The sequence below is a fragment of the Larimichthys crocea genome, chromosome VIII (assembly GCF_000972845.2).
Source record: "Larimichthys crocea isolate SSNF chromosome VIII, L_crocea_2.0, whole genome shotgun sequence".
Classification (NCBI taxonomy): Eukaryota; Metazoa; Chordata; class Actinopteri; family Sciaenidae; genus Larimichthys; species Larimichthys crocea.
In genome coordinates, this window is record NC_040018.1 from 26964496 (window position 1) to 26991782 (window position 27287).

Here is a 27287-nt window from a genome sequence, read left to right on the forward strand (position 1 = left end):
GAAAATGATCCTTTCTCTATCATCTTAATGACACTTGTGGACACAAAGGCCATTTCCATGGAAAATGAATTCAGAATATTATATATATTATATATATTTTTTAGGAAAGCCAAATGAAGATGGCAGTGTTCCTTTGCCCTCACTTAAGTAAAAATAGACTAAGAAATGGGGCAGCAAACAGGGAGAAGGGCCACCTGCAGTATAACTATATATAACAAAATGGTAGCACTAATCCAACAGGCTGGCATATAACCAAATGGGAAAATTTGAGAATGATTCACTATTAAGACTATTTATAATTAATAATTGTGTTCATATGTTTGGACTTCTATTATATTTGCCCTCTGATGTACCACTGAATAACTGAAGTGCATTTTTCAAACCAGAAACTTAAAAAACATCATTCTTGAACATTATTCTGTGTATAGAGAAATAAAGCTGGCAGTAACTTTCTAGAATAATAGTGAATGTTTGACATTATATAAAAACGTTTTACTCAAGTAAAAACAAGTCTTAAACAGAAAACATTCAAGTTGTACATGAAAAGGAATATTTGTGGGTTACAAAAAATACCATGTCACATAAAATTAATGGCAGCGCTTATGGTGCCATTAATCTGCTGAGAACAAAGATGCGTTTCCCCTGAAATTGAACTGGAAAACCCTAACCCAGTCAAGTCATTGAGTTTTCCTAACCAATTATTCATACGTTGCAAACTCCGTAGTGTTTTCACTGTTGTTTTAATCAGGAAACAATAAATACCCAGGGAACATAGCTCTTGCTGAAATCATATTCAGGACAAAATAGCATTATACTACATTTCTAACACGAGTGCAAAAAGATGCATTGCTCGTACAAGTGATGGCTTTAAGAACTTTGTGTATGTGTGTATGTATTGGAGAGGCACACTGCATTGTTCTGTGCTGTCAGAAGATAGTTTATATAAAATAAATGGCATGGTGAGAAACTGAATTCTGTGTGACTAAGAAAGTGAATATTTTTGCGCAAACTGCAAAGAACCAGTTAAGAAAAGAGTAAGCATTTATGACTGGCATCAATCTACTGCTTGTTTCTTGACACCATATTACAGGGAACATTTTCAGTCTCGGTTTATGATGTGAGTCTTCTATTCATATTCCGACACTTTACCACTCAGAGATAGACATAAGCACAGCACTATTCTCAAACTATTTTTCTACACAACTGGGTAGGAATATACAAAGGTATCATCACTCCTGAGTACATGTAGGTTAAGGTCTAGACTTGCCCGTCTATGTGATTTATGAGAGGTTGAACATTTACACCTTGGCTTTCCCTTACTGTCTGACCAAGTCATTCATCAGGCTCCATATAATGAATGGACTTGTTCTTTGCACTGGAGCTAACAAGACGGTAGGGTCCTTAGAGTTCAGTAAAACGAGATTACAACCACTGGTCAAGCCCAGGAAAAGGGAGCAACTCCTTCTGGAGTTAGAGCAGGAGTATGATGCCACTAGGGGGTGGGAGGGGTGGGAGGGATTGTTGGAGATGAAGGCAGCAATACTGTGAGTTTCTGCTGTAGTCATACACTCCAAAAAAGGAATGCAAGATCACAAAATTCAGAAATACTAGAGAGAAATGGCAAACCCCATGGCATATAAACTGGCATGAAACGAATATCATTTGTTGAAAACCCCCCCAAAAAACATGATCTGCTACTTTATTGATTTTTGCTGGAATACTACATCCTCAGTTGGGCCCCTCCTTAGGGAGGTCAGTGGTCACTGACTTTAGACCTGTTGCAAAAGCAGATAATCCTGCCTATTTCATCAGAGTGACAACTCCTGAAGGGCCAACTCAACATGTGTGGCTCCCAGTCAGCAACCCCAGCTGTGTGTCAGTGACTCTGAGTCCCATCACCTCTCAGAGAAATAAATAAATTCATGAAAAACAAAATAAATAAGAAACATGAGAGGCCAGTCTTTCCAACAGCACCAGTCCCTACATCATACCAGGAAAGAGCAGCGATCCCTTAAAGAGCTTATTTTTCCTGTCACTCACCAAGCTCAATGATAATGAAAATAACAAGTGAAAATGTATTCATGTGGCATTTTTACAAAACAACAAAATGGTTTATATAGAAGTCATAGAGCATCCCTGTACAATGGGCAAAAATACAAAGCAAAAATAAACAAACAGGGGGGGGGGACTATATTTTGATTAAAAACAATGTGTAAGAATGTACCAAGTCAATTCCTTTCACCCCCGCAGTGTACACAAAGTTCACCAGCAGTATGGCACACAAATGATACTGATATTTAGAAAAGCACTAACAAATGTGCAGTATTGTATGATGTACTGTAGTTAACTTGTTTTTATTTTTAACTTTTTGCTTAGATTTTGTCCAGTTCTCAGACAGACCATTCAAGGATGCCTATTACTGCATCCCTTCAACAATGTATCCTGCCCCCCTCCTTTACTCTCTCCAACTCTGTGGGGACACGATTAAGAAGACAGGTATCCATTACCTTGAAGCAGAGCAGTACACAGTAGCTCCAGGCTTTATGTCACACTCTAATATATACAAAGCCCTGTGAATCTACCCTCTTGAAATCCCCCATGCCCTTTATCTGCCAATCCCATGACTTTCATTGGCTGACTTGAAGGATGATATCCCTAATGTTCATGACAAATTAATCCACAGGGGGAAAGCCAATGACAGTGAGCTGCCAGTGGGTCATCCCTTTGGCTAAGTCTGTCATTTCACATTTGCAGGAACTCATGTGCAGGACTGCATAACTAAGCAGCATATTTGTACATCCTGAATGGAGGGGTTGGTGTCTGAACATACTTACAGACAGCCAGTAAGGGTTCATGTCCTAAGAAAAGGAACTTAATTGGGCCTGGGTGTTCTGCTTCAGAAGCAATAAAGATTCCTAAATTAAATGCAGCAGTTTACATGCAAAAGCCATACAAGAACACTGCATGTAATACAAATTCATAGCTGCCTATGAAACTATGGATTATTAGGATAAACCAGATGTTATTTGTAATTATATACTGAAGAATGATTTCCGCAGATATGTATTGGAATTTCAGTACAAACAAAAGATTGTATGACCTAAATAACAGCAATTTAGACATGTACCAATGCAACTTTACCATAAAATGTTCCTAAAACATTATTCGTAAGTAGAATAAGACATTAATCATAGTGGTTGTGCAATAAAAATAATACAAAGATGTGACAATGTGTTTATTTTAAGTGAAAAATTATGTACATGAACATTGTTTAATTTGTAATAACTATAAATTAAATCTCGTTCATGTTCACTGCATACATATATGAACACAAACTGACTAAGTTGGATAGCTGACAACCCATTACAGTAGTAATACATACATAGTAAGTTATGAGTATGTCAGAATATGAATTTGACCTCTTGCGCTATGATGCAGCTCATTGCATGTTGTTTGAACATTACCAGTAAAGGCCAATTTGCCTGCATGAAACTTATATAAACCCAGTGTTCACAGAGGCGAGAAGGAGCTGTCGTGTGTTGAGTGCCCCAGAAATGAGAGGCTAGATGAAGCATAAAGACACATGCAAAAACAAAGTGCATTTAGCTCCTGACTCTGTACATTGAAAGTAGCACACAACAAAAATTTGTACTCGCCTGAGCAGCATGTTTACTGCACATGGTAAAAATGTTAGGAGTGAGTTTTTTAAAATGAATGCATGCTCAAAATGTATTCAGTTCAGCTGGTTGCCAGCAGTGCTGCATGACGAATAACCACATGAAGACATTTAGTGAATGATGTTGTATGGCAGAGACACTGTTTTATTTAAAACAAATCTGCTACCAAACCTTGCTCAGTCATGAACTCTAATCACACGATAAACCATTTATAACAACAAAGGGTGATGTGGTTATGTTTGGCATTCAATGCTCTGCATTAAACTGTTCTCTGCTTATCCAGCAACCATGCTGTTGGTATAGCAGGAGCATAATGAGCGGCAGCAGGGTAGCAACACTGTGCTGTGTTATCACTTTAAGAGCTACCATAGGCTCAAGTAGATATGCTGGCACAGGTGGAGGCTGGGTAGGTGGAGATAAAGCTTTAACAAGCAACAGAGTGTGCAGCAGTTGGTATAGCAAGAATGTTTTTGAGTGGATTGTGATTTGTTTATGTAGCTGGTAAATTACAACACACAATGTCTCTGTCCTGCCAGAACAAACATAATTCTTTGTGAAAATAAGTAAAGCACTCAGCGTTTATTAAACCATAAGACTGAAACCGAAACCCTGAGCTGATGAACTCCATGCAAAAGTGTAAACAATTATGTTTTAGTGTGTATTTAGTGCTGTATCTGCGATCCAATTCGTTTGACAACATGTATTCAGATGAAATATGCTCTTTTACCACCATATAATTCATCATCCATTCATCTATTTGGTATGCAAAATTCTTTCTTTTGAAAACACTATATTTTAATTGTTTGCTGTGCATGTGATTTTATAAATTAAATTATCCATTAATCCAGACACTGAGCATATTTTACCCGGTCAAAATCTGGCTGCTCACTCACTGAGTGCAGTCTCTACAAGCATAGATTGGTTTTGAACCTAGCTTTCAGAATTAATTATTAAGAGCATTTTTTGATGGACCCCTGGAACTGCTTCTCCTGTTGCAATATTAATTGCCTTGCCAAAACGCATTACAGATTTATTTTCAATCATTGAACAATGTCAAAAGTCTACCCTTTCTTTAAAAGGAGCAACGCAAACAGAGTAGGGGACGCAAGGAGATTACTGACCCAATGATTGTAATTTGAAAAGAGGGATGACGGAGGTGGCGACAAATTTGTGAATTTGTCACACATGGAGTTACACATAAACATACATAGCATGACTCATATCACAAGTGCCAAGCTTAAAATTTACTTGAACCCAATTACCTAAACTCTCTTTTGGAAACCTTTTGAGATTTCTTGCATTGCATATATCCCTTTTGTTTTTCCATAACATTATGTTTAAGACATTCCCTTAATTTGATAGCTAAGAGTGACAACGGGGCAACTGGAGATGTCACAGCTACATAGCATGTGTCATAGCCTGTGTGGGACACCTGATATTAACCAATGTACATGACTAATAAAGTAGCAGCTGTAGGTTGAGACAAAGCAAGTCTAAAGTTGAATAAGATATTTAAAAGCTTGTTAGTGAAACCTGTTCTCCTCAGGGAGGTCATTGCAAAGCTTTGCAGCCTTAATAACGAAAGCGAGGTCACCCTGAGTTTTCAAATTAAACTTGGGTACAGCTAAGAGTGACCTTCTGGATGATCTCAGGTAGCAACTATAGGCGCATAGGGACTTAAAAGCTCAGTAATATAGCTGGGAGGCAGACCAGCGACGGTGTTAAACATGAATAGTAGAATCTTAAAAATCAACCTTGAACTGTAGCTGCAGCCAATTCAGGATATGATCTTTGTATTAATAAGGATTCTGGATGCACTGTTCTGTAGCATTTTAAGTCTGGTCAGGTTTTCAGTCGTTAGAAGTAAAGAATTACAGACAAAAACAAACATAACTTAAAAAAATATATTGTTATTTGATAAAACAGACTAACTATATACAAAGAATAGCCAGTATGTGTTGGGATCTTTGTACAGTATGTACAATGTGAATATCTGTATATTACATTATGTAATAATGGTAATGTTGTGGCCAAGTAAGATTACTACTAACAATGTGCCCCTATGCTTACAAAGTGGATTGGGCCAGAAGGTTACATTAGAGACATGAAAGGGCTGAGAGGATATAAGGTATTGATTATGCACTGTTCTCTTCAAGTTTGGCACTGGAACTGAGAGAGACATGTTCAGCACTTTGTAACTGAACATGTCTCTTTTAAAGTTCTGCATTAATGTATATTATATATGCTGCATTTCAGCAATGCTGAAAATATATCATATACATTCATTGTAACATAACAACTCTATGGCTCTGTGTGGTTTGTAGCTTTGTACAGCAAGCTTTGTGATCACACCGTTTTGCTGCCCCTCTGTGCTGTGCCAGGTTCTGTTGTCCTGGCAATATGGGAACCGTGATGTTCATTTCTACGTTGGTCACAAAGCGAATATATGTCGATAAGACAGTATTGTATGTATACATTCCTGCACTTAACCTAAAGTGTAAAATGGGATTGTGGCCAGGGTTTATTGGATTTTATTTTATGCATTCGCAGAAAAAGCTGTTCATGTGAGAGCAAGAGTGATCACCTATGTCAAGTTGACTTTCATAGAATTTTATTTCACAGATTGGTAATAATTTAAGATGTGCTTAAGAGTTTTCATTAAACTATTGAATCAACATGAGCTTGAACCCCTACTTTCTTTAGTTTCCTAAATTGGCAGCCTTTTACATAATAAATCAGCATTAATGCTGATCTCTGCAGTCCCCAGAAATGCTAATTGGACAAAGTTATTTATTAATATACGGAGCTGTAGCATTGTGATCCAGGCGGCACAAGAAGAGTGTCAACTACTCCAGTATTCTCCTGACAGAGGTCTTAAGTGTTTGGTTTCACGCCTGAGAAATACAGTGCATATATCGCCTGACCCTGACTGCACTGATGAATCATGCAGCACTGTAACAAAATGTACCCTGGGACCCATGTTAACAAGGAGAGTGAGGCCAACATGGAACACAAGTAACATAACCTTATGCTTAGCATTAACAATTAAATAACAGATGCCAATGGGATTTGCTCCTCTACTTCCCACACAACAGTGAACTCAAGATAAAAAGAGGTAGAGAATTATGTAAGACTAAAACTATGCCCCCAGTCTTTCATGCATAATCAGAAAAATTGCAAAAGTTTTTGTCAGTGTTTCATAAACTATCAAGGGACTGTAGCACTGTACTACCTTGGGTTTAGACTCCCTACATTTTACCTATTTCACATACAGTAGGTAAGAATAAATCTACATGGATTACGAAATATTTTCTTAGTATTTTGTGTGCCCTCCTTTTTAATGACAGCCTGCACTCAAGCTAGCATGGACTTCAGTTTAAAATCTGTTGACCTTTCGACAGTGTTCATTTCGCTCCTTGTAATGTTGCAGAGTCTGTAGCTTTCTCAGTCTTCAAGTGCTCCTATAAATGCTGAGTAGAGTTGAGGTCAGTTGACTGTGGAGCAAAGTCCATGGGAGTCAGGACTCCTTGGTCTTCTTTGGACTTCAAGTGGTCCTTGCAAAGGTTTGAGATGTCTTTGTCATCATTATCCTGCCGCAGTAAGAATCCTTCTTTCCAAAGATGCAAACTAGAGGTTATAACATGTGTAAAGAATGGAGTGCTAATTACATTTGGTCAGGGTGCAGTCAATTTGGTGCAGGTATTCACCAGAGTGAGCAAAACACTTCCAGACCTGAATATGCCCACCACCATGTTTTACTGTGAGTTGGGTTCACTATGGTTCTCTTATTCTCTCTCTTGTTTGTCTCCTTATGTGACACCTTTACACCCACACACTTAGCAGACCTCTCAACATCAACTGTTTGGATAAGGCTGCATGAATCAGACCTTCATGGTTGAATTGCAAACGACTACTGAGAGAGACTAAAGAGGAAAGACTTGTTTTGGCCAAGAAACACAAAGAATAGACATAAGTCTAGTCGAAATCTGTACTTGGTTTGAAATTGAGATTATTGTTTCCAACCACAGTGTCTTTGTGAGATGCAGAGAAGGTGAACTGGTATCTGCATGTGAGGTTACCCACATTAAGCATGGAGGAGGAGGTGTGATTGTGTCATGGTGGTTTGCTGGTGACACATTTTTTCAAAATTCAGGGCACAGTTAACCAGCCTAGCTACCGTAGCATTCTACAGGGACAGGCCATCCCATCTGGTTTGTGTGTACCATCATTTGGTCCCACAGGACAATGACCAAAACACACCTTAAGGCTATGTAAGAGCTATTCAACCAAGTAGTCTGGCCTTCCCCAATTACCAAATTTAAACCCAGTTGAGACGGTTTGGGAGTTGGACCGCAGCATACCTTTCTCACCTTTTTTTTTAATGTTTAATAGTTGTTTAACTGTTGTCTAAAAATCATGATAGTTAAGTAACAGGAGTTAGCAGAACAGAGGCTAGTCCAGATATGACTAATGTGAACCTGCATGACATCTAAACAATTTTTATTACAAAAACTCTACAATTATATACCTTGAAAAAGTCCAGCACAATTATATTTCATATTATTGTGTATATATAATATTGTATCTGTAAAGTGGTCTAGGCCAGCTGCATCTATCATTTTTGAGACCATGCCCAACTCCATATTAGGAAAGCCTTGATGGCTACATTGCCAATTCCATCGAGCTCCTGTGAGTTACTCCTCCTCTGGAGCTGTAGATTTAACAGTTTGCAAGCATAATGGTGGTATTGTATTATGTGCAGCTATAGTTGTGTCTGTGTTGTGTTTAGTGAGAAAAAAGACACAGAGTTAAACCAAATGCAGCATCTACTTGACTGTTCATTTCTTCAGAAGTAACATTTCCCATTACTCAACACTCAATAAGCAATACATTTGTCAAATTCATCCTGTTTCCAGCCTTTATGCTAAGCTAAGCCAACTGGCTGCTGGCAGTAGCTTCACATTTACTGAACTCTCTGCAAGAGTGAATATTTGTGGTTTTCGAAAAACATATTAAACCCCTTCTATAAATTGATTTCTGATGTTGTATCTTGGATAGGACATGCTGAGATTGTTCATTTGAATGTCAGCACAGTGCTACAGTATCTCTCCCCTTAGGTTTTATCTTAGTGTCAGTGTGACTGTATGTAATTTTGTGCTTGACTAGATATATTGGGTTTACTGCACAATTTATGTCTGTATACTTGGCATAGAGAATGTAGCAGTCACAGGTCTGGTAAAGCAAGGTGCAAGTGTGGGTGAGCTATATAAAGTGCTATGAAACTCCACGCTGTGTGAAAATCAGTGAACATATACAATAAGCAGCAGAGTACCTGAGACATTCTGCACATCGTTTGGGGAGTGAAATGCTTTGACTCATTCTACCGACTGCACTGCAGTTACTGGAGCTTGCCCCTGTTTTCATGTAAATTACATTCTGTATTTTGATAGAGAATATAAATTGGGCAACACCTCACAGCAACGGATTTTCAATGCCGTAGGAAAAACTAACTCAAATTAAGTTGGTTAAAACTTGTGGTTGTTTCTATACAGTCTGCAGCAAGGAGGACTGGATATTTTTTGGTTAAATTCCCTTTCCCCAGTACAAGTTAGTTAGTAAGATGATACAGTACTGTGTCTTAGAGACATCCTTTAGAATGGCTTAACAAAGCTTCGCCCCCGGCCTCCTTGGAGTACTCAATCATCATCACCTGATTACAAATGAACACAACATTGATACACAGCCATGGGTCCCAAAGTCTCATGTTTCAGGATCTGATTAGTTTGATGTTAATGAGAGCTTTGTCTCTATTGCTAACCCCCAAGGTATCTGGATGAAGCTCTCCATCATCCTCAGTTGGATTCTGACACCCCTACCCAGATGGTGGTGCAGCCTCACCCCTCTCTATCTTTCTTTTTTTCACATGCTAAATACAGCGATGGAGTGTTGCTCCTGGGCGTTTACAGTGCATATGGACACCATGAATACCTGCCTGATCTGATTATGACAGACACACACACAACTTCATAACAAAGGAGAGGAAACATGGTATGTGAACAGCTGGCTTGCCATCCTCACTCCATCTAAAACTCTACTAAAGGTTGGTTAAATTGATTGGCTGATTTCCGTTTTGGCTGTTGACCAAGAATTAAGAAGAGTGAGGGAAATTATGTAGGCTTATAGATAATGTCTGGAGCCATACTGGTTTTAAAAATGTGTGCAACTTTTGTGGATTTCTTTATCTAAAATGGCTACTGTTGATTGGTGTTTTTCCAGAAGGAGTCAAAACCGCAGATAACATATGGTACATGAATAACAGCAGGTGAATGGACAACTCCCCATAGGCTTTTGCCTGTCACTTTGTCGAGCTCCTTCTTCCTGCCATAAAGTCATGTCCATTACAAACAAGTTTATGATAGCGAAAGTATAAAAATAGTACCAAATTTTGGGCAGCACCATGCCTTTATATAAGCATGTTATCATTATTATATAACATAACTGCACTTACCAAAGTGCTTTACACATACACAAAATACATTGCAACAAAATACAATAAGAAATGTCCAATAAAGGTAGTACAAAAACAATGAAATTCACATAAGAGTGAAAAAAGATAAAAGATATAAAAATGCCAGTCTATACAAATCAGATCTATACAATCATGTCTTATTCAGCAGATGGAATACTGGCAGGGAGGCTGTTCATGTTGCGACTGGTTATTTGAACCTTCGACAGCCACAGTAACAGTGAAGTGCTAGACTGTGCTAAAATTATAGAACACTGTAGCAAAATGCATGAAAAGCTGTGCTAGATGATAAAGAATAATTAAACATTAAGCCGATAGGTAACATTTATTTCTGTTAATTCATTCTATAATGACATCTACACTACTCATAATTCAAGGTCAGAAAACATCTCTCTGTAAGATTGATCACTATGAGCATAATGACAAAAGATCAGTACTTTTTAACTAGAGTCAAATTCCCTGCCTTTGCCAGTAAAACATGTATAAGCCATCCTTTCCAGGGTTTTGTATTAAGACTGTCTCAGCGCTAATTCCCAGCCTTACCTTTGTAATATTCCTAATGAGCCCCTAAGCCCTCAGATCCCTCGTTCTGCTGTGTTCCACGTTCCCTTTGATCCTGACGATCCCATTCCCAGCATCCTCGGGGGGTCTGTGCATAGTGTTACCTGACTGCGTGGTCTAATACATCGAATATTCATCCACACCCCCTCTGTCTGTACTGTATGTCCTCCACAACAGGAAAAAGTCAAACACAGTTTTTGAATATTTTAAGGGTAACATTCCATTTACAAGCCGTGATAACTCTTACATGACCTAAAATATTGAGCACAAAGTAATATTACTGTAAGCGAGATCTTTGTTTTTCTTGCTTTTTGGTTTCAGGTTGGGTCATGAGTGGTCACTGCTGTCTGGTTATATACTGCAATTTGTGCTGATTACTTTTTAACACTGTTACCAGTGGTGTGACATTGCCAGACTGGTAATACAACAGCTCTGAAACCCCTGGGCAAACAAAGCATGAGCTGCTCTGCTGAGTCTCAGGAAGCTATTACAATTAAAATGAGCAGTAGCTATGTTATGTATAGCTGTAGTACTACTGATTAATGTGCCATCTATAACATAGTTTATAAAACTATATTCAAACCACTTACATGACATTATCTCAGGGCACATTTCAAATAAAGTATAGGGGCCTCATTACAGACACAAACCTTATCTTAACTTATCTTAACTGCTTTAAATTCAAAATAACAAACACAACTTGCAGCACTGCCGTCACTTGGCATGCTTGCCATATCGACAAGGCAGATATTTAATTTGCCCTGTGGAAACGAACCAGCTGCTGACTTCACATTGCAAACTCAATCAGCTTATTACAGCAAGCTAGCTAGCCAGTAACAGCCATTGCCAGGGATACATGCAGTCTTGTGTACTTTCTAAACACATACAGACATGATAAGACAAATGTCAATGACAACAGGGGAACTCGAGACAGAGGACTCGAACGCAGAGTACGGGATGAAGCAGAATATTTTATTTCTTAACTCCAGGAAACAACGGGAACAAAATGCGCCTCATGATGAGGGATGATCAATAGCACAAACTAAACTAGAACTACAAAAAGGCAGGGCCAACAAAAAAATCACTCTTGCGAGGAATAAGAGAAAACAACAAAAACCTAGACTACAAGATAAACTACAAAAGGCAAAGGCCAACAAAAAAAAAATCGCTCTTACGAGGAACAGGAAGAAAACAACAACGAAAAAAAAATAGACTACGAGAATATTTCTGACTTGACTGTGACGAGAGGGCTGGTGATCAGGACAAAGGACTTGACACACTGGCACAGGACAAAGGGAGACGCAGACTATAAACACATGGAGAGAAATGGGGAACAGGTGTGGACACAGTCAGGAATAAGGGGAGACAATCAGACTGGTGACACATGAGAAAGGGCAAGTGACCTGAAACGAGAGGAGAGTTAATTTCCAAAATAAAACAGGAAGTCACAAAACAATACAGGACAATTTTGTCTTGTCATGGAGACAAGACAAAAACTCAACTTGACATACCAGTGTGACAGTCAATAAAAGAAAATTAAAAAATGAAAAAAAACAACATGGATTTCTTAAGTTGATATAAGATAGGTGGCCCGAGATAATATATGACAGACATGGGTTTTTCAGAACTGATTATGTCATAGTAAAATGAGACTTTTCTATCTTTGGAAGTCAAGATGGAATAAGCACTTAGAATACGTGTCTGCAATGAAGCCCTGGATCTATAGACCATACAGTACTATTTATACGGCTATTTCCCACCATGAGCAAACACTTGGCGACAGAGACCAGGAACAACTTTAAAAGGGAGGCAGAATTGGACGCTGGACTCGTCTGTTGACTCTAGGATAATCGTCTGTTGAGTTTAAAGTGAAGCAATTGTTATTTTTGTTTCAGCAAATGACAAAGGCTCACAGCAGGGTAAAAAAGGTTTGTGGTGAAAATACTGATGTTTTTGAGGTGTTTTTTACGTGGCAAAAATGTGTTTTTTCTGCTTATCAGCCCCTCAGCAGCAGTGCATAGATCTGCTTTTGTGCCAAAATTCTGGTCTGCTCCAAACTGGGGTAAAACACTGACCATGCATAAGTACCTCATATAACCTCAAAGTACCGTTACTTGTGGTTCCTAGAGTCACCAAAAGTACATAAAATATATGAACTATCCCTTTAAGAGATTTGTTGGTGAGGACTTTAAATAAAATTCTGATTTTTACAGGAAGCCACTGCATAGAAGCTAATATGTGTCAGTGTGTGGTTACATTGTGGCTGCATACAACAGGCTTTGTTCACTGCATGCGCTATGTCAGAGACTAAGGGCAAAATGATTAGTTTACTATGCCACCAGGGTGAAAAATAGCCATAGGTAACTCAGTAACCTTAAAGAACTACACTTAGGGGCTTAGCAGAGGAGAGCAGTAGCTGCAGCATTTTGAAAAACCAAAGCATGTGAAAGACAGAAAACCTACTTCCAGTTAAATTGAATTGTTTTTAACAGCAGCACTATGCCAGTTACTGATCTATAAATGTCAGTCTTGTCAATATTCACGTGATAGAATTTCTGTTCTCAATTTTTGACACTGGCAGAGTTTTGATGCATTTTAATACAACCACAGACCATGTTTCTTTCACTAAAGTCAATTTTGGTTGTCTAACAGTGTAAAGGGATCTTTAGACTGTCCATACACGTATCTAAACCTAATCTGCTGTTCTATTTAGCTCACCCAAAAATGGTAAATGGACTGTAATTATACAGCACCTTTTCCATTCTTCCTACCACTCAAAGCACATATTACACTACACTAACCCATTCATACATGCATTCATAAACTGATGGCAGAGGTTGCCGTGTGAGGTGCCAACTGCTCATCTGAAAGTAACTAATCACATTCACACACACTCACACACCGATGGCGCAGCCTTTGGGAGCAATTTGGGGCTCAGTATCTTGCCCAAGGACACTTTGACTGGAGGGGACTAAGGATAATTATGAAATCAACATTAGCCACAGACAAGGTGTAGATTTTGCACCAAATACTGACCCACAGACAGGACAACTACACAATTACTTATTTTGAGTTAAATATTCCTTTCTCCTTGGTCCATCCATGAAAGTTAGTCAACTACACTATGCCTTTGCCATCCGAGAAAAAATATCCAATGCTGACTGAAACTGAAGTGCATATACTCCGTACACCAGCATATATCCTGCACTGCACCACTGACTTTTCTCCATTAATAATGTTTCCACACATATGTAGCTACTCCACTTCTAATCAGGGGCTTCCACGACAAGCACGATTTATGACTCCTATTGCATGTAGCAAATATGTGCAAATTGCTGTGAATGACCTCTGCTAGCCAGTAATACTGCTTTGGTTTACAATGGGACAAATGCCAGGGCTTTATGTTGGAAATTGATTCAAAATAAATTGGAAAACTTTATGTGCAAAGTTTGTTGGTTGACCTGTCTTTGCCACTCATAGTGCATTCAACTTTTCATTTAGGACCCCTTGATCACAGAAAGGTCCATGTGTTTGTTTTTACATTTTGACCTTGCACAAGTCTATCATTAATGTTCCAGTCTATATATGTGTTCCTGTTGTGCATTGTGTATTTATCCTTTACACCCTGTTCTCCTACAGCTGCCCTCAGTGAGTTTCCTGTCTTGAGTCAGCTCATTAGTGTTGGAGTATACACGTCATTTGTCAGATTGCCTGGGTTGCTTTCTTGCTCTTAGTGTACTCGCCTCTGAGGTTGGCTTGCCTGTTCTGAGTTACCAGTTACCTGCCTGCTTTTCTGTTGCCAACTCTATGCCTGAACAACAAACAAGTAAAAAGACTCTTAACATCAGCTGTCCAACCTGCGACTTTTGGGTACAACGTATATCCATGATTGTTGCAGTACAACTACTCCACTTCAGGCACTCCAGCTAACCTGGTGCGGATACTTTAATTTAGCCCTGTGTTGTATAATATCAACATTGCCCAACATGCTGCCCCTTCTTTTCAATACTCTGTTTTTCAGAGTGGCATCTGGTAATTAAGAGAGAGAGAACAGGGCAATAGGCATAACACCATTGGGATAAAATGCAGGAAATCACATTTATTCATCCACAGCATCAACATCATCTAGCTGCATGTCTTTGGCTATTCAACCAAAAAAAACAGAAATACAAAGTCCATCCCTGTATTTCTCATCTAAATTACAAACTTAGAGTATATTTGTGCATATGGACCAGACACTATCTCATATATCACATAGCACATTACATGAGCTGCTGGTGATATATACCGAATCATCTTTGGTGTTCAGTGAAGCAGGCTTATGATTTGTCTCTTGATATGTTACATTGGAGTGTTGGATGATAGTTTGGGAGCTGCAGGAACACATTGTGTGTGCTTGGGTAGTAGCCTGTGTCTTGTGGGAGTAACAACTTATTGTTCTGTCATTTCTTTCTTCCTTCCATACAATCATTTAACCTGCACTTCTGGATGTCTTAACGTACAGCTTCTTTACTGAATGTTGCACAGGCACTATAAAGGACTTAATATGATGTTTATGACTGGAGACAATGAATGAAATCGCAGACTCTTCTTATTTTGATAGATGGTGATGCTGTATAAAATCAGCCTACAATAGGCAGAGTAAGAGGTAGAACAGCAAGAAGAGAATTACATGTATATCAATTTATTGTCTATCTGGTTTCTTTCATCATTAGTTTATATTTTCTTAATAGCACAGGCTCATGTCACACTATTAGTAATAGTAGTGTTCTAATTGTATCAGTATTTAAATGCTGCAAAGCTAGCTTTTGATTGGCATGCAGTGGATGTTTATTGTGAATGAATATTATATGTCATGCATTTCCTCTGTTGCCTTGCCTTAAATAAATTTGAATTTCCCTCCTCATTTAATTTTTCCTGCTTTATTTACATGATTAATTCAACTGCATTTATTTTTTTTTAAACAAATCTGCATCTGCACCTGTCCCTGGTGGTTTTGTTGATTTAAATAACAGCAAGAGGCATCTGTGCACGCATGCAGGCACAAACATAGCCCCTTGTGGCACTTTTTACACAAACCTCCATACAAATGAGTTAAATACCAAACAGTCACAGGTGGCCCATGAGCATCACAATCCTCTTTTCTTTTCCCACCTTGTAATAGCCACAGAGATTTCTACAGACCGTGGAATGAAGCTGGGACAAGAGGTTCTGCTGAGTGTTTACTTTGCACTGAGCTTATAGCAAGAACTCTCTTTTTTTTCTGTTGTGCAGTGTGAGGCTATCTACCCTCCCAGGCCTCTCTCTCCTCCACCCTTCTCCCTCATTACTAACGAACTCTCTCTCTGCCAGGCCTTACCTCAGGCGGCCCCCTGTAATTATTCCCAAATGCCACAAACTGGTGAGATGGGTGTCCGTTACACACTGTGTGCCGAGCTAAGAAAAACAACAACTGTGGGGCCATTATTTGTCAATCAAACCCAGGGCCAAAACAAAATGCTGTCTGGTACATCCTGAGTCCTAGTTATCGTCATTGAAAACTGTCAGGCCAAAGAGCATTTTTATTGATTTCCTTACTTATTTTTTTATTTTTATCATCCTGGCATTTTCCCTGATCTCTGTTCAGCTTTGCTGCTGAGCCCTTCCTACAACCACGTGCCTTCCTTTGAACAGTGTACAAAAATTGTGTTGTTGTTTTTTTTTGTTTTGTTTTTTCAGTATTGCTACAACATTGCAAGCTGTTCACACAGAAAGTAGAACAATGATCAACTGTTTCTATAATGTTTGTGTTACCGGAAAACTTGGAAATAAAAGCTAAAAACAGCAATTACTACTGTACTTTGTACAGTCTAACAAACAACATATCTATCATTTTTAAATTATAAAGTATGTTTGTCAGTAATTTGTTATAATCATCAGATTGTCTATAAAAAAGATGAATTAGAAATGTAGTCATCTGCAACAGAAAATGAATAAATATGGATCAATGGATTATAGAAAATGTAATCTTTGAACTGGTGGAAGAACTACACTAAGCTTTTCTAGCCAACATAACAAATCAATCTCATAATAAGCTTTGGCTTCATACATTCTGCAAAATTGTGTTGTTCTGGGCTGAAGCGTCTTGATGATGGATGCAGCAGGTCGTGGCTCTATTTGGACAAGTTGGATTGTTGATTCTGTTTGAAATGGAGTGCATTTCGCTCAACACTGAAGCCGGTACCAACGGGTCGATGTTGTATCTTTCCAGTGTGTCTGGTCTTTCAGACTGCCGTCACTGATCAAACAGACTTTTGTCGTCGTTTGAAAAGGTGGCAGATGTGCGGGTGATACACGCACAGCAGGGGAGGTCATCACTTTGGCTGCAGGCAGAGTCTGTTAAAAGTTTCAGTAATGTGCTGCTTATGCACAAACACAGCTGAAGATGTTCTCCTTCGGTGGTTGTCAAAGTCTTCTCCTTAGGCAGAGGGCTGGAGGAGCAGATGCAGCTTTCTCAGGATTTCTGTATCACTTATTTGAAAATTAAATAACTTCCTTCCAACATCGTTTTAACAATAGAAAGGCATACACACACACACACACACACACACACACAGAACATAACATTGAATGAGGTTAGATGTAAATGTATAATGTTTTATAACAACTATCATTAATAGATTATTTTATAACAGCAATTAATAGCAATGTTATGTGAATTAATTAATCATTTTAAGCAGTGTTATGATGGAATATGTGTGGAATTAAATGCTATGTAAGCTTTGAGCAGACTATTGAAAGTCACAGAGATACACCATAAGTGTAGTTTAGTTGTAGTTTATAAGTGTCTTTAGAAAATATCTGCTTATAAAGATTTAAGCAAAAAAGAAAACACAACTGAAGTAGTTTCGCTTAACATAATTCACTGCAGTGAATCAGGTTTAGAGAGCAGTTGGTACTGCTGTTGGTACAGCTCTCTAAAGCTGCATTCTGCAGTACCAACTTCATGGGTTTCCACTTGTGCATGTTGCTTTTCTTTTACTTTGATAACACAAGGCACCTTGTTAGCCCACAATATATTCACAGAAAACGCCCCGCTAGACCAATAGCACCAAACAAATACAGAAAATTGCAATTTTACTTTCCATCTCAACACAAACGGAGCACAATGAACTTGTTTACAATTCTGTTAGCGCGCTCACGATCCACAACATACATTACCACATCAGAGAGATGGCTTGTGGGACAAGCATCTAATTAGAGCGACCCACAAACATTCTTAGCCTAAACTTATGACTAGAAAAATACTACACACACATAATGAAGCCGTGTAACACCAGAGCGATGCATGCAAAAATTATAAGAGGCTTATGAGTGTTGACAACATTTTTATCATGTTTGTGGAAAAGTGCTTGATGAATTTATCTGCTACCTTTTCCAAGTTTATATCCCTTATGATGCATTTGTGGCAGTTTAACAATGCAACATGATTATGTGTCGGATTAACTCTCCTCTTAGCATTAGCCAAATACGGTTGGAAAGTGTGAGGAGGATGGCTCTTTGTTTAGTGATGTCATGGCATGCATCATTAATGACCCAGTGTAAACCTTTATCCTGGTCCACATAAAACTGAAAAATGCAGTGACAGCTGCCTGACTAAACACTAAATCAACATTTGAGCAACACTGATAACGTGACCCATTAATCCATAATATTAATGCTTTTCTTACCAAAACAAAGCTAAAATGTCAGTGACTATATATGACTTGGCCAGACATGATTTTAGTGAGATGAAAATCTGGAAAAGCTTACTTGTGTGTGTGAATGAGTAGAAAAAACACAGCCACGTCAAAATTATGAGAAGACTATGTCAAGTCTGTGTATCTGTCAGTTTCTAAAGGTCAATATGTATTAATTTAATTAGCTTTAATTAAATTGGTAAATTTGCCTTACCGTAACCCAGAATATGTATTGTATTGTATCATATTGTATTTTGGTATACATGGTACATATAAAAGTACTCTTGAGATTATCATTTAATGTGATCAAATAGCAATACGTCTTGTGGGTGTTTAAGTGATAACTCTATGTTGTGCATGATTAAATATTCTTGAGTTATGAATGCTGGTAATGGTAAGTTTGACATGGCATCTAACAGTTAGTTAACAAGATAGCTATATAATGCTGAAGGACTATTGTGTGGGCTTTGCAAAATGTATGACAGCACAGGGCCTGGCACTTCTGCATGGGCCTTACACCTGTCATAATTATAATAATATTACAGACAATTAGTGCATTGTCAGCCTGCAGTAATAGATCTAGAGTAGTTATATGCATGTGACTGTGAGCAGTCTGAAAAGTGATCTCAAATCTGAATGAAATGTAGGCTATTGACATTACTAATACAAAAAGAAAAATAAAGATGTAAGGCCAGCAGTTTTACAGCTGACTTATTGTTTTCCTTTGAAAGACTATAATAGCAAAAAGCCATAGCTGACACTGTATGATTGTGATGTTTTGCTTCTACTGGTAAAAATATAATTACGTGTGAGGTGGAATGAACAGCAGTAATTCATGTTAATTAATGTTAATTCATGTTCTGCACACTCACTCTAAAAGGTCACACACAGTCCAGGTTCGTACAGTGAAATAGTTTGCAGTAAAGCAGTCTGAGCCCCATCAGAGTTGTCTAAAAACACTTGAAGCTAAAAGTTTAATTCTGTTTCATCTGGAGTTTCCTCTATCAAGTTCATAACTACAGTTTAGTTTTTCTGCATAAATATTAACATTTGCTGCAGTGACATTACCACACACATCGAAATGTTTCAAATGACTGAAAGCAGCGTCTCTAATCATTCGAGTAAATCGTTAAAAAAAAAAAACACTCATACATCAATACAACACACAATGAAGAAATCACCTGAAAAGCTTGCTCTGTTTGCCATCATTTAAAAGGCAAAATAGCCTACAGGGACCAGTAGGGGTGGGGTGAAATGGAGCGTTTTTTTTCTGGCAGTAAACGCTGGGAGGATGCTGGGATGAAGCGCTTGTATGGTGAGAAAGGAAAATGTTATATGGACACAACCCCTAAGGCTACTGTTTCAAAATCAAAGAATGCATTTAATAATCGGAGCACACACACACACACACACACACACACACACACACACACACACACAATATAATGTAACACCATAGCAAAAATTTGAACTTTTGAACTTTTCTGTGTCAAAATCAACAGCGTGTAAAAATGTTTGCATCTCTCTCTCTCTCTCTCTCTCTCTCTCTCTCTCTCTCTCTCTCTTTCAGATAATCTGAACAATGCAAACCTACGCCATTAAGACTAGAAATTACGACTCATGCACATGTATGTCAATGAGCAGCGCCCCACCCATCAAGTTCACTGAGGGCATGACATCCTCTTTGTGACAGCGACAGCGGCACATCTTAGTAACATTAGCCAGAAAGACAACCAGGTATTGATGATAAGAAAGCATCAAAGATATTAAAGTCCCATTGGAGTCCTCTTCCTGACTTCTCCTAACCTAAACCCATGAAAAGCATCTTGTTGCCAAGAATGAACTGAAGAACCTACCTCAGGCAATGTGCCTCCTGTCTGGACCAGTGTTTGAAGTGCACCTGGAGTACCCAAAGTGCATCAGACATTTCAGCTTTATTCATCTGTTGATGCTGAACCAGGTTAGAAAAGAGACCCAAAATTCAAAATCTAAAATAACTGTTTCAGAGATAAATAGACGCTGGCGTGCCACAACAAAATGTCTGAGGTTTGTGTCAAAAGGTTTGTGTCAGGTCAGCAACAATCTGTGCATTATTGCTCTTTTGACATTTGTGTATGCATTTTTTCTGACCTAAATATTCAACCTAAATGATTCATGAAGAATGCACAATGAAACGAGAAAATGTAGATATTGTAACTTCTAAAGCTGAGTCGAATAGTTGATTTTACCACAGACGTTAAGTACGAATAGTTTAGCTTTTTGTGTATTGAACCTTAACTCTAATTTCCAATCTATTAGCATTATCATGAATTTCACTTAAACTTAAAATTAGTTTCTCCATTTTCAATTACTTTTTGGAATACTTTTTAAGATGATGGGTTGTCTTAAATAAAAAAAAAAAAAAAAAACTAAAGTCAACTTGAGGGGTCATAAAAGGTTCATATACCAACAGGTACACTGGCCAATTTGGAAATAATCCTCATGAGATGTATGAGATATGATCTTGTCCTTTTGTTTATGCTTTTGTTTTGCCTCTGCATCCTCTCTACTGGAAATAGTACTGAAAATAGGACCACTGACTACCATGTGTCTTATAAACCTCTAATTTACTTAGCTAGATTGAGACAGCCTTTATGGTTATGTCCTTCATGAAAGAAAGATAATAAAAGCACATTTCTGAAATATGTAATTAAGTAAAATGAAGAAAGAGAATCATAAGTCAGCACATGTTGGTGGTCATTTTGGTGGTTTACAGTCTACACCTGCTTCTATGTCTTCCAGCACTGCAAAATATTCTGAGATGTATTTGAATATTAAAGAAGAACTTTGAGTTCATTTTTAAAAGCAAGGTGTGTAGTACATCATTACCCAGGATCCAACATGGGCTACAAATTCATGGCAATGGGGACTCTCTATTTTTTGGAATATATCAGGAAAAGGCCAGACTTTTGCTTATCAGGTGAAATTTCATAGTTAAAAAGAAGCTCAAAGACACTCCAACAAAGAAGAGAGAGACCGCAGGTCAACAATGGTCCCCGAACCTTCATCTAAAATACTAAAATTGCTAACAGATGTTTAATAGTGAACACACAGCACATTTCACACAATCAAAGGGGTCCTGAGACTGTACTGCTTTTACAACAGAAACATCAAAGGACCGCTCAGCAGCTGATGTGGCAGAACTCAAGGGAAAGGTGCGGAATACATTACATCAGTATTCACTGATGCTACCAGTGAAGGCAGCTTCCTGCTAATGGAGGGAGTTTCTATATAAGTGCACGTTGCACTGTGAAAACAACTGCTACCTTGTTTGACACCGCTGATTGCGTTCTGGTGCTTTAGATTCTATAGAACTAGTGTAGCATGGCATTTAATTTATGTCCGGTTAGTCTCATAGAACTATGTTACAGGTTTCCATCCCGATCTAACTCATTTACTCTCCAGTCACTGTAATATCACCTATTCTATCACTTCCTGTCTTCCACATCGGATGTGTAATTCAACAAAGTACAGGATGGCAAGAAGTTCCAACCAGGATATGTCAGCATCCATCTGTCCTTCAGAAGTGTTCTTGAACAAGATACTTGAGATAGAAGATACTCTCTACTGGCTCTATCTAGAAAGGTGACCTTGGATTCTGACCTGTGCGGCGGTGAGTCAATAAACTATCAAAGTGTTTTTCTTGCAGGAAGGTTTCTGTAACATTTTGAAGGGAGTATAACCTCAGAGAAACTGTAATCACCAAAATTAATAAATGAAAGAGATCACAGATAGGGTGAAGCTGAGGGCTTGGTGTAGGGCAATGTTTTGTTTCATTCTTCACATGTAATAATCTTTTTTCAGTAGCCATTCAAACTATTTAAAAGCTATATATTTTTTGCTCTTTGACGTGTTAGTTAAAAAAGAGTAAGCCTTCAGTTAAAAATGTTAAATGTTAAAATGTTCAAAATACATTTTAAGAAATCATTTATATGTGATGTTGACTAGCTGGATCTAGTCAACCCATTCTAGCCTTACTCCGGGTTTCACTTTCTGTCTGGAGTGCTCCAATTCGGCTCCTGTCTCTTTAAGTTCCACCTCTTGATAAGACCAATCTGATTGGTCATTGAAACCATCAGAAAATGTTTTCTAACAAACCCATCCCCCAAAACACTGATTAGGTTGTTTTATTTTTTTCATAAAATGTCTCCTTTTAAATAAATGAATATAATTTTAATGTTTCTAGTTGCCTTTATTATATGTATTTGTATGTTTGCAAGAATATAAATAAAACTTTCAACAGCCGCCATACATTTAAAATCCTGTAAGCTTGTCTTGCTCTTCACACCATAAAGATGAACCCAGAACGTTTGCTGACAAAGTGGGCAAATACTCAAGATGATCACAAAATGTCCATGTTATTTTAAGAAACCAACTGATCAAAATTAAATAAAAAATGTTATTTATATTTATATATATATATATATATATAATCAAAGCATCCTGTAGAGCCAGGAGGTACCACTAGCAAAATTAGCCTCCTCGCTAACAGCAGCACTGTATCAGCAGTTTAAATGGAGTGTCAGTCAGCTAGCACTACCACCTGAATCACAGAACAGGAGTGAGGAACAAGAGATAGTGCCAGATGGAGAAGGGGAGCAGATCACCACCACCGGCAGCAACAGTAAGGGGCCCACAGAGGACAGCAGGTGGGAAGAGGATGGGGGGGACCACCGACACAGAGGCAAATAAAGATGAAGAAAAGCCTGGAAGTACAGTTACCTGTGATGTTGCATCAACAGATATACTGTTGTTCTTTGGGGGCTGGTAACAGAAGAATCCAGTTTGTTTTTCTTGATGAAGGCGCTGTTGCTGCATGCAAATAATGTCTCATTAAGCCCCTCTATACGTATTTACAAAACCCAACACACAATGTTCAGAAGTCCATTTCATGTTCGCTCAGAAATAGTTGTGAATGATAGAACGAGGGAGGAAATGGTTGCAATTTTCCCTATCATCTATCAATTGTTTGATGATATTAAGTCACCTTTTAGCGATGTAACAGACCAGATATATCGCAATGCAACCCTCCCTTGATTCCCAGATAAAAGAACAATGCATAGAGGATAAGTATAAACAACTATTTTGTTTGTAAAGTTTTAGGCAGTACAGGTTCTATCATTTCGGGGAGATAATAAACAGATGGGCTCTCCCATAACAGGAGTTATCCCTGGATCTCAGGGCTTCTTAGGGAGTTTGAGCCATTTCTTGCTGAACACATGTAGAAACATGGAAACAAAGGCACAGGGATGCTATCTTATCTGTCAGCTATGATTTATTTCTCAAAATACCGAATATGTTTCCATTGTAGTTGAATTTACCTCTGATATGGCTCATATTAATCAGCTATGTTTTTTAGTGTTTTGGGTATGTTTCACAAGGGACAGTGTTATTGAACATTTCTTGATGTTTTTGTCCATCCTTATCCATATCCGGGAATCCCTGCTTAACTGATGTCCTTAACAATTTGATTTTAACAATTGTAAGGACCTGTGTAACAATAACGCCAGCCTACAAAGGAGTCTACAAAGGACTGAGGCTCCCGATTTGAGAAGTAAAGAGTTGATTCCATGTGCCGCTCACTCACTTAATCTTGTCTGGGTATGTCGCATTGATTGCTGGACTGATGCAAATAATTACTTTAGTTTGGTCCCATCAGTCTTCAACTTTTGTTCCAGTTGTTCTTGACACTTGAAACTTCTTAAAGATGGGGTTGCACTAAATTGAAACAATCACATTTAGACTCTTAGCAGATGGTCAGTTAACCTGAGATTATACATATTTAGACTGTTCTGAATAAAATAGCAGAGGATGAAACAAACTGCAGGAACGAGAAATGGTATACACATTAGTTAAGAAAATGAAGTGACTGCAGTGTGCCTCTGTGCATCTTTTGAAATACAGGCTTGCAAAGATTTGACTCAGTCAGCAAATCCCTGCAGAAAGTGGCCTTAGACTTGGTCACAGCAGTGGATTTAAATTCTCTTAAAGATTTCGTTGTGGATCTCAGTGACAAGTTTGGGGAATTTGAGGTAAGGGCAAAAGCAATTTCAGTAGATAAAGAATACATCTCTGCCACAGTGTGCCTTGGAAAGCATAAACGCTGGCCTGATGATACAAACACTCTTGAGAACGTCGACTGGACAGGATAAAATCTGGGAGGGCTTTTTTTTCAGATGATATACAAACTGACCACAACCTTACAACAGAAATATGAAAAATACCAGAAGAACATGTCAAGACTTTGGATTTCTCACTCAAGTTGGAAAACTTCCCCAGACTGAGATAGTTAAGACAGATTGCATTTTGTGAGCCAACATCATGATGGATTTTTCTTCATGGGAAAGAAGATTTTAGTACTTATTAGATTATTAATACTTAACATGCTTTAATTTGATCATGTTTAACTAAAGATTTAAATTGCATTAAAGACATTTTGCACTTCACTGCTGATGTTTTCAGAATGTGAAGTTCTATTTAGCTACTTAAGTCTATTTACTGATATGGATGATCGTGATACCCATTTTTTGTATGAAGTGATGCTTCGTGATGTTGAATTACCTTAATATTTACTTTTCTAAACAGTCCAGTTGCCTTTTATGATGATATCAAGTACAACAGTGATAAAATCATAAATCTGTCTTATTTTGTCACTTTAATAAGTAGCAGTACACTCACAGTACACACAGTGGGCTTGAATGATTTTATTTTTTTATTTTTTTATTCTTTACTCAGCCGTCTTTACCGCAAGAGTAAATCAACTGTTAGTTGTAATGTTGCAATAGCAGCACATTACCACCAGACTGCTAGTTAGGTATACATCGTTAGTAGGAAAGTGATCACATAAAGATTAAATTCAACAAAATCACGAATTGCCAATGTAATGATAAGGATCCTACCTACAGATACAGCTCCAACAAGGGGAGAACAGATGTTATGTCTGGCAATATTTTCTTGCACAGATCTGACAATAGTCTGGATGTACCAGTTAAACTGCTATAGCATGGTGTGAGTAGTGGTTGCTGCTAGTAGCAGAACAACCAATTGAAATATGGTGCAAAACATGTAAACATTATATTTCAGTTCCATCCTTTTTAAAGGACCATTGTGTGGGATAATTTGGCATAGAGCCGTGTAGCTGCAGATTGCAACCCCTCACCTCACCCTGTTATTCTGAAACGTCAAAAGAAGAGCCCTATCTAGAGCCAGTGTTTAGTTTGCTTGTTTCGGCTACTGAAGAAAAATGTTGGTTCTACATGGTAGATTGTACAAGAAAACCTGCAACAATAATCCCATTTTTGCCATATATGCAATAGCAGATAAAAACAAACTTGCTGGCATATTTCGGTCCTAGATATGACCAACCTTTTTCACCCTTAACAACAACAACCTCACAGCTGTAGTCAACATTATTTTAGAGTTTAACACTTTCACAACAAGTTATCCTTCCATGGCTTTCATTCCTTTATTATACCTTTCTTCAACAGAAACATGTCTCATCTCAAACACAATATGACCCTTCTCAATACTCATGTAAAATAGGGGGGAATCATTTGAATGTCTCTATTTTATGTGATTGTTCTTGTACATAATAGTACAAACATGTTTTATACAAGAGAAAAAAACCCTCAAATATCAAGATGGGTACGTGATTATAAAGTTATCTCTACAACTTTAGTTAATACAGCATGAGAAATAACTGACCTAATTTAAAAGATTGTAATAACATAATAATGGACAGCTATGTATAGTATATTCAGAAACTGGACAACTGGATTGGGCAAAATCTGTTTGTTACTGGAAAAAAACATGAGAGATAGGTTTAGAGAACACAATGGGCAGTTTATGATTTAACAGATTTATATAAGGAAACCTGATTAAAAAGTGTTTTATCAGTCCGATTATGTTTTGCATGAATGTAATAAAATCACCTTGATGATAATTAAGAAAATAAATGAAGAATGGGAATACGCCAACGGGTGGTAAGGTTTTCATCTTCCCGTGGGAAAAAGACACGCACACTGGACCTAAAATGCAAATTATATATTTTAAAACCATTCGTTGGATGTCATTACTTCTATCGGCTTGGGAAATTGGTTTAAAAAGGAGGAAAAACGTTTCTTTTATGTGATCGTGTAGCCTCCGGGGGGACAGCTGCACTTGCCCAGTTGGTTGTGAAGCTATCATGTCTGCATCCTTTTGTTTAAAATGGGAACAAACTGTCCAATGTGGCTGAAGTCCATGCAGGTGAGTGTCAGTGTTTTTAGCAGTTAAGTGAGGATTAGTGTACACAGATGGCCCATTTAGTTTGGAACAGAAGGAGTAAGGTACTATAGCTTTTACTGTGAAACATTAATGGTAAATGGTGAATTAATGGTGCATAGTTTGTGAATTGAGTGTTTAGAAACAACAACAACAAAAAACTGTGCTAAATGTAAAACATCCCTGTACAGCTCAGGTGTTTGACTGATCATGTCTTCTGTGAAGTGCGCTACCTTGTTTTTATCAATGAAACTATGAGTATTCCTACAAAATTATAAAAAACTAAAACTATGATCCATTCTATAACACTAATGCAAAACTTTACCTAGAATCCCCCCCAAAAAAATATTAACCAATAGTATAAACCATCCCGGAGGCATAGCGTGAGCAGCTTGCTAACCTTAATTCATAACTCCAATCTTAAACCCAAATCCTAACCCCTGATTAATTAGGCCAAACTGAGTACTCCTCAACCATCACCATGCATGACTCATCCCTTTATGT